This window comes from Trichoplusia ni, chromosome 6 (assembly GCF_003590095.1).
Source record: "Trichoplusia ni isolate ovarian cell line Hi5 chromosome 6, tn1, whole genome shotgun sequence".
NCBI lineage: Eukaryota > Metazoa > Arthropoda > Insecta > Lepidoptera > Noctuidae > Trichoplusia > Trichoplusia ni.
Genome location: NC_039483.1, coordinates 11120078 through 11129410, shown reverse-complemented (window position 1 = coordinate 11129410; position 9333 = coordinate 11120078). Strand labels below are relative to the sequence as shown.

Genomic DNA, 9333 nt, shown 5'->3' with positions numbered 1-9333 from the left:
TCTAAACAATAACAAACTGTTAATAATAAAAGGTTTTAATAAATTTCGTAGTACGATAAGTTGATAAACGCTGAGAAGGTGATTTTCTATTTTATAACATGGAACCCGTGTAACAAAAATCGATGTACTATTTTGTCCAGTGTCACAGGTACGTCACTCGCCGATACCGCTGTAGGTGTCGGCGACGCGCTGGCGGTGTCGACAAAGGCGGCTAGCGGTGCCTACAAAGCGCGCGGCTTTTTTTAAAGGAATAGTAGGCAGGATTACGAATAATGCGTGCGAGTGCGCGCGCAATAGTTGTGCTATCTCTTACGCTTGTCGCTTATGAGTATTGGTTCGGTTTTGACGTCACTTTCGGTTAGATTTGCAAGAGAGCGATGACCGACGAGTACCTTTACGAATCAGCTGATCGGGAGCAGTTTTTAGTGTTTCATTTACATTGCCTTTTTTTGTGAAAACGGCTTAATAATGATTTTGTTTATGGAAATATTATTGAAATACGTAGGAAAAATGATTTTATGACACATAAAATTAAAAAAACGCGAAAAAAAACTGCAATTTTCATGAAAAGACCGATGAAAAATTCCAACGCAGTGGGGTCTGGAATCATGTCTAGAACTCAGGTCCCACGGAAAAGTCACGGTGTTCCTTACACCCTGTATAGTTACTGGTTGTAAAATAGAAGCGGGTATATTTGAATTTAGAATAGTGGATTATAAGTTTTGAAGATGGTCGTGTTACTAAGTGATTATCGCGTAATATTAAAGTTAGTAATTGTTGAGGCGTAATTGATGATAGTGTTGTTAATATTGTGAATATAGATTGTGTAAAGTGACTTAATAATGTGTAGTGATTGGACAGCGCAAGGCTGGGGAGTTTGTTGCACCGTTTGTTCTCTCCAGCGCACTTAGCAAGCGGTGACGGGCGGGCGTTGTTGGGAATATGTCCAGATAGGGTTAGGATTAAACGATAATGAGATAATGAGGCGTGAATGTGTGTTTTATTGAATACCCTATCCCGATGTCGGCTATCCTGACACCCAAAAGAGAGCTACGCCGACAAATATAATATACTTATGAACTATTGGTTGGGGTGGGGCCCTCCGTGAACGCTGCCTTATTTCCAGCGTTTCCATAATAATGAATTTATGTGTGTATGTTTCATTGTAAAAAAGCAACAGCGTGCTATGTTGTGAAGTTTATTGCTCCGTTTCTTCTTCACAGCTAGAGCGCTTAGGAAGCGGTGAAGGAGTGGGCGATACGGGGAGCTGTCAATGTAAAATTGACTTTTAATTAGTGCTACTTGATTTTAAATACTTTCTTGCCGACATGATTCTCACAAGATATACTTAAAACTAAACAATTTCTATAAACCGAATACCGTCTCACACCTTGTTTAGCAAGTGAGTTACTTAACTACAATCGTAATGGTATTTGTCGATACCATCTGTCAAGTTTGTGACTCATGGTACCGTTTTCTTAGAGAAACCACCGCAAAACGTTTCGCGCTCGCTATCGAATACGTTACGAATTTTTCTATAGGTTTTATTTGGTAACTCATACTACCGATTTTAGTTTGTCAAGTGACCGCTAGGGGCGCTGTACATTTTGTCATAGATATTTTTTACGCAGACGCTAGCGAGCCCGGTGGCTCAAAACTCATGGTAGAGGTACTGAAGAATGTCCCAGTTCAGCGAGATCCAAGTCGCCCAAAACAAGTTGAAGGAGACTTTCTGCAGGAGGATGGCTAAACTTAAGGCTCAACTTCACATCAGCTCGGCGAAGGACACAGTGGCAAAGGTTGCTGAGGAATTCAGGACCTTCCGTGAGCTAATGTTTAGCATGCTGGGCTTGCTGCGTCAGCAAATTGGTGAGTGCACTCGCTCTGTAGATGTTATTGAGACCCGGCATCGAAGGAAAGCGCTCCTTTTTCTTGGAGTAGCCGAGTCTGAGCAGCATGACAACACTACTGTTTTGGATATCCTCCATGGGCAACCTGTGTAATTGTTTTTGTCTTTGTGAACTGTGATGGGGGAGAGGTAATGCAAGTTACCAGCTTTATATTTATATTACATGAACCCACTTTATTGTAAACGTTTTTTAGTATCTTCACTCTAATATTTATTTCATTTTGTAATTTTTCAACGATACGTCATTTTGACGTATTGTATTTATTTGTTTCATTGTTTCGTTTTCGACGTTCAAACGTTTCGTTCTTAAATTTGATTTACTCAGATTGTTCGTATTTTATTTTAATCTCTTCTCATTATAGGACAATTTTTATAATCTACATATACTCTATACAAATATATTAAGCTGAAGAGTTTGTTTGTTTGTTTGAACGCGCTAATCTCAGGAACTACTGGTCCAAATTGAAAACTTCTTTTTGTGTTGAATAGACTATTCATCGAGGAAGGCTTTAGGCTATAAACCATCACGCTGCGACTAATGGGAGCGAAGATAGAATGGAAAATGTGAAAAAAACAGGGCAGGTATAAATCATAACTTATATCTTCTACCCATGGGGACGAAGTCGCGGGCAACAGCTAGTGTAAAATATAAGTCTTCTTGCATTCTCCTTCCCTTCCGCTCTCCGTCCTCTGTTGTAACTGAGTCTTGTCTATTATAATGTTGTGTTTGCTAGCGAGTGGTGCAGAGATATGTTTAGCTTTCGTTTTTTGTGTTTATTGTACTTAAATTAACATTTTAGGTCCCTTCTACTCTTGTTAAGTTTTAAGATATACATGTATATTATTTATTTATAGTATCTATGTCAAGCGACAATGATTCTTTCCACTCAGCTAACTCCTCCTTAAACAACAGTTACAGTTCTACAGCGGGAACTCTAGGTGACCTGGTGCGACAATCATTTGTATCCCAGTCCCAGAATTTTTTAAATATATGTCACATTAATGCTCAGAGTGTCCCCAGTCATTACAGTGACTTATTTGACACCTTCACTGATGCTGACGTTCATGCCGTCCTGATTTCGGAGACCTGGCTTAAGCCTCACCTTCTTTCTACCACTTATCCTGTTCCCGGCTTTATACTAATTAGGAATGATCGCGTAGGTAAAAGGGGCGGTGGTGTAGCCATCTACCTCGAAAGCAGCCTCTCACACAAAATTCTTGTTTCCTCTCCTGCAAACTCTACTACCGCTGAATTTGTTTTCATCGAAGCATGTGTCAATGGTGCTAAACTTGTTCTAGGTGTCGTATACTGCTCCCCCCCTGTGTTGACTACTTCTCCAGTATCGAGCCGGTACTGGAATCTTTAGGGTCTGAATATCAACATATTGTTATCATGGGCGACTTCAATACCGATTTCCTATCCCACAATTCCTCTCGTTTCCGCAATCTCCTCAATATTACCCGCTCTGCCAGTCTTCATGTTCTTCCCCTACAAGCCACTTACCACAATTCCGACGGACATGACACCTGGCTCGACCTAATCCTAACGTCCTCCCCGCTCCTTGTTTCATCCCTTGGTCAGTATCCTGCTCCTAGTTTCTCCCACCACGACCTTATCTATCTCTCCTATATCCTCAAACCTCCCAAACCTAGTCCTAAAGTTTTCACTTGCGTTCCTTAAGCGTATGGACAAAGAGAATCTGCGCAGAGACGCCTCGAACGTGAACTGGGATGGACTCAAACAAGCCGCTACCGTCTCTGAGAAGGTCGAAATCCTCAATTAAAATATAATTAATTTATATGACACTCACGCGCCTATACGCAAGGTGAAATTGAAGCGCCCACCTGCCCCCTGGATATCTCCTGGAGTTCGTATGGCCATGAGACGTCGGGACAGTGCTTTTCGAAGATTTAGGCGGGAGCGCTGCGACGAGCACTGGAGCGCCTTCGAGGCTGCAAGAAATAGGTGTAACCAGATGATACGTAACGCTAAACGCCGAAATATTATTTCTAATATAACTTCTTCCTCTCCTGCCGATGTCTGGCAGTTTCTCGGAACGCTAGGTATCGGCAAGTCGAAGAATTTAGACCTACAGTGTGCGGTTGGCTTGGATGAAATGAATGATCATTTCACCACCTCTTCGCCATCATCTTTCCATGCCAAGTCACCCACCTTAAGTTATTTGTCCGAATTACCTCGGCCCGATATCCCACATTTCTGTTTCGCACCCATTTCCTTGGATGGTATCAAGAAGGTTGTCCTTTCCATAAAGTCCAACGCTGTGGGGGCCGACGGCATTAGCTGCCGCATGATTACCACCATCCTGGAATATCTCCTTCCTCCTATCTCCCACGTCATAAATTTCTCTCTCGACACCGGCCTGTATCTTTACCAATGGCGGACCGCACACGTCATTCCTTTGCCGAAAATCCAGAATCCCTCTGACCCTAATCACTTCCGACCTATTTCCATTCTCCCCTTCTTGTCCAAAGTCCTTGAGGATTGTGTTCATCGACAGCTGTACAGGTATGTCGCTGAACATGACCTCTTGAACCCCCTGCAGTCAGGATTTAGGCCTGGCTGCAGTACCACATCGGCGCTCCTTAAATTGACTGGCGATATTAGGGCGGGTATGGAGAACACCAAGGTCACTGTAGTTGCCTTGGTGGACTTCTCGAATGTCTTTAATAACGTCAGTCATGAAATCCTTCTTTCTACCCTTGACCACCTCATGATGTCGTCCAAGGTCCTGGATTGGTTCTCCTCATATTTTCGGGGTCGCCGTCAGGTGGTTCGCAGTAGCGAATTGACCTCTAAATGGGGTGACCTGACTACTGGCGTACCTCAAGGCGGTATTATTTCTCCTTTAGTTTTTTCCTTGTTTATCCATACTAATATATAAAGCTGAAGAGTTTGTTTGTTTGTTTGTTTGAACGCGCTAATCTCAGGAACTACTGGTCCAAATTGAAAAATTATTTTTGTGTTGAATAAACCATTCATCGAGGAAGGCTTTAGGCTATAAACCATCACGCTGCGACTAATAGGAGCTAAGATACAATGGAAAATGTGAAAAAGACCGGGCAGGTATACCTAAATCATAACTTATATCTTCTACCCACGGGGACGAAGTCGCGGGCAACAGCTAGTCAATTATATAACTCAAATCCTTCGATGTGCTTATCATTTGTATACCGACGACTTGCAGCTTTACTCGCAGGCAACTATCGAAACCGTGTCTTCGGCGATGGATGCTATTAACAAGGACCTCCATAGCATCAGGGATTGGGCGGAGGGCTTTGGACTGGTCGTGAACCCCACCAAGTGCCAGGCTATAATTGGGCAGTGGGCAGTCAGCGACTGCTCAACAGACTCGACACAACAATCATCTACGACAGTTCAGTGATCAATCTCAGCCTGGTTGCCAAGAATCTCGGCCTCTCGATTGACTCCACTCTGAGTTGGCGTGCACAAGTTGCTGACGTCTCGCATAAAGTCACCGGCACACTCCGTACTCTATACCGGCTAAAAAATTTCCTTCCGTCCAAGACTAAGGTAATGCTCGTGCAAACACTTATTTTCCCAGTTGTCGACTATGGCGATGTGTGTTATTTGGACCTGAATGCAGATCTTCTCAACAAACTGGATAGACTTCTCAGTAACTGCATTCGATTTGTTTTCAATCAGCGAAAGTATGACCATGTGTCTGCTTATCGCACCACCCTTGGCTGGCTTCCCATCCGCGAGCGCCGCAAGATGCGGGCTCTCTGCTTCTTATTTCCGCTATCTGTGCGATAATCACAGCCGCGACCTCTGGTCTTCCAATAATCTTCTTCTTCTGCATCCTTCCCATAGCTCTGGTATCGTCAACTCTTCTTTCCCTGTCCAAGCCGTTTTACTTTGGAACCAGGGACCGGACAACCCCACTTTAGAGTTAAGCCGTTTGACAGGGTAACCCGTACACGGGGTAACTCATATCGCAGTGTTACCTTTTGTTCGAGTTACATCCTCGAAACCCAGCGAAATGGTTAACACCTTCATTAGGGTAACCACGTGAAGGGGTTAACCCCTTCAATAACTTAACCCTTTGAAGTGGTTACCTTCACGAAAGGCTTTTATACGTGTTACCCTGAATTACCCACTAAACTTGAGCTGCATACTTGCACCCTAGCGGCCCCTCATTGCTTTACTAAGACTACAGCTGATTTTCTTCTATCGCCGACGTGTCGCGCCGCGACTCGCGCCTCTCGGACAAACTACCTATGCGCGAAACTACATATAGGTAACTAGCTGTTGCCCGCGACTTCGTCCGCGTGGTTAGAAGATATAAGTTAGGAATTTTTGAACGAAAGCCCTCGAAGATTGATATTTTTCCCCGTATTTGCCGCATTTTCCATTAAATCTTCGCTCCTATTAGTTGCAGCGTAATTTTATATAGCTAGCCTAAAACCTCAAATCAAATTTTTTAGATGAAATTATTTATAATAATTTAAAAAAAAATCAAGTTTTTTTTCATTTTTTACATTTTCTGAGAAGATTTGACGGGTGAATTTTCGATTGAAAATTAGAGTGTTTTTTTATATTAATTCAAAATAAGGTGAAAAAATAAATATTTTTAATCAAATAAATTACAGCGTATTTGGGACACAAAAAAGTAAGCTTTCACCAAATTTCGTTACAAAAATAAATTTTTGTAAAAGATAAAAATAAAAAACCACAATCTTGGTTTTTTGGATCTTTCACATAAATTTTGAGGTTATGTGAAAAAAATGTAAACGCAAAAGTTTTAGATCTTTTTATTTCCTACAACTTTGCCATTTGACTTTTTTTGATACGAATTTTACTTTTGCCGGAAATCGAGAAAAACCGTTTTTTACTCTTCAAACGTCACTCCCACCCCCTTCCCGACCTCAGATCGCCCGTAAATTATTTTTCCTTTCATTTTTATAATATTCCCATTTTTCTAATGGGTTTCATCCTACTATTTTTTTTTGGTTTTAAAAATTATCGACCCTGGTGTACAAGTATAGACACGAAAAATATATATCACAACGTTTGAAATGTGCGACAAGCAAAATTAAACTGTAAGGTCATATCCACAATGATTTTTATTCCATGTTTACAAGTCGCTCGGTAAATGCAACAATGGCGCCGCTGGGCGGTAAGATGTCACGTGCGCTCGTGGTTATACTATTTTCAAACTAATGTCTATTATAAAGAGTGCATATTACATTGTCTTAGGTTGGAGTGGGTTACCCTGTTACAGTGTTACAGGGTAGTGAAAGGGTAACCTGTTCGGAACAGGGTTACAGTAATCCGTTCGAAGGTGTAACATATGTCATAGGGTTTTTTCTTGAAGCGCTTAAAAAAACCCCTTCAAAAACCCTTTCAATGAGTATCCGGCCGGTCCCTGTTTGGAACTCTCTTCCCCCGAAATCAGGATGTCCACCAACCGTTTGGCATTTAAAGTAAGGGTTCGTAAACTGTTGCTGGAAAGTCTAGCTGAGTTGTCCCTACAACCTTAAATTTCCTAATTCTTAAATTTAAGTATGTGTATGTAATATATCTTACGTGTTAGTATTATTTTCCTTAGTATGTAAATAAGTAAGTCTACATAGTGCACATTATGTATGTATTATAATCAGGATTTTATATTTTTTTGATATTAGCATAATTTTCATGATTATGTTATGACTTTTATTTATAGGGACACCTACCTCTTGATATATCCGCATCACCCTATGGTTGACTGGTAGAGAATGCCTCAGGCATTAAGTCCGCCATTGTACAAATATTGTATAAAAAGTGTAAATAAATAATAAATAAATGATCCTATCAGATTAACACATGTTGACTTAGATTCTTTACAATATGCCTCACATAAATTAAGCTAAAATAATGATGAATTGACAAGAATTGAAAATCAACCTTACCACATTAGGTATAATTACTATTTTAGTTTAATAACAACTGTACTCTGTATTACTGTATCTATCTCTGTATTTTCTTATAAACTATATAAATGTTTCCGTAATAATAAACGCAGAAATGATTCATCTTGCTGTGTTAAAATAATAAGTACTTGTATTTCTAAACCTAGTATAAACATTCATGCAAGATCAAGTATTGAGATGACTAATCCTGATTATGACACAAAAAGCACTGATTCAAACATCAGTTCACCTAGACGAAATCTCGAATTATTATAACTAAGTCTCTAATTTCTATGTCTAACTAAATCTCTTAGTTATTACTATATTATGTTCTATTTTCTGTTAATTAATCTTCTATTTCTATTTTTAGTTATTATTTCTATATCTAGTTTTATGATACTTTGTGATATTTTATACAAATTCATTTTATAGCTGAACCTGGATTATACTCACATCCTATTTCTATTTTCTGGATGTTTCGTTTTAAAGGGGGGAGGGTGTTACATCTCTAAGATGCTACTAAATCGCCTACTTGCATCTTTCTTACTTGAATCGATGGACTGGCGTCGTCCCAGCTCACCGCGGCCCAAAAAAGCCAAGGTGTCTCAGTCACAAAAAAAGATCATGGCCACAATATTTTGGGATTCCGAAGGAATTTTATATGGTGAGTACCTTACTACATCAATTGCGAGATGCTATTAAAAAAGAACGTCGAGGGAAACTGTCGCGAGGAGTGTTGCTGCTTCATGACAAAGCGCCGGTCCACACATCCGGTATTTCCAAGGCTGCCATCAAAGAATGAGGTTTCACAGAGCTCGATCATTCACCTTATGGTCCCGACTTGGCCCCAAGCGATTATTATTTATTTTCAATATTGAAATCCGACTTGCGAGGAAAAAGTTAGAAAAAAGTTTAACACGGATGAAAAGGTGAAGCCCGCGGTTTTGGCAGATTTTGAAGATAAAACTTCAGAGTATTTTTTAAAGGAATTGAAATGTTAATAAAGCGATGCGACAAGTGTATTGACATTAAGAGGGACTATATTAAAAAATTAAATAAGCTGTTTGAGATTTATCCTTCATTTTACATTCAGGCCGGAAACTTTTGGACCTTATTACGTAAAAGGGCGTAATGGTTCGATATGTAGCGGTTTTAGTTATAAACAAAAGTTGTAACCAGCAACTGTCTGAATGCCGTTATTAGTGTCATTACATTTCGAAGTTACAACTAAAATAATTTATGGAGTAGATTATTATCTATATTAATAATTTTGATCAAAACCTGATATGAATAACAAAACATAAAAAAATATTAATTTTGAGTCGACAAAATAATATATCCGCAAAATTCAGATTATGGATTAATTTCGTTAAATTCCAATGGTACTGACAAACAAACCGCTGTCGCCATCTTTACCGTTGACTTTTCGCAAAAATATAGTTCAAATGTCATTTAGTTTCGCATAGTGATTTATTTGTCAATTCGGTTGATAT

At 39.9% G+C, this 9333-nt stretch overlaps 1 pseudogene; it reads left to right on the top strand.

Moving 5' to 3' along the window:
• Positions 1-1679: 1679 nt before the first annotated feature.
• LOC113495155 lies at positions 1680-5313 on the top strand (annotated as a pseudogene).
• Positions 5314-9333: the final 4020 nt, after the last annotated feature.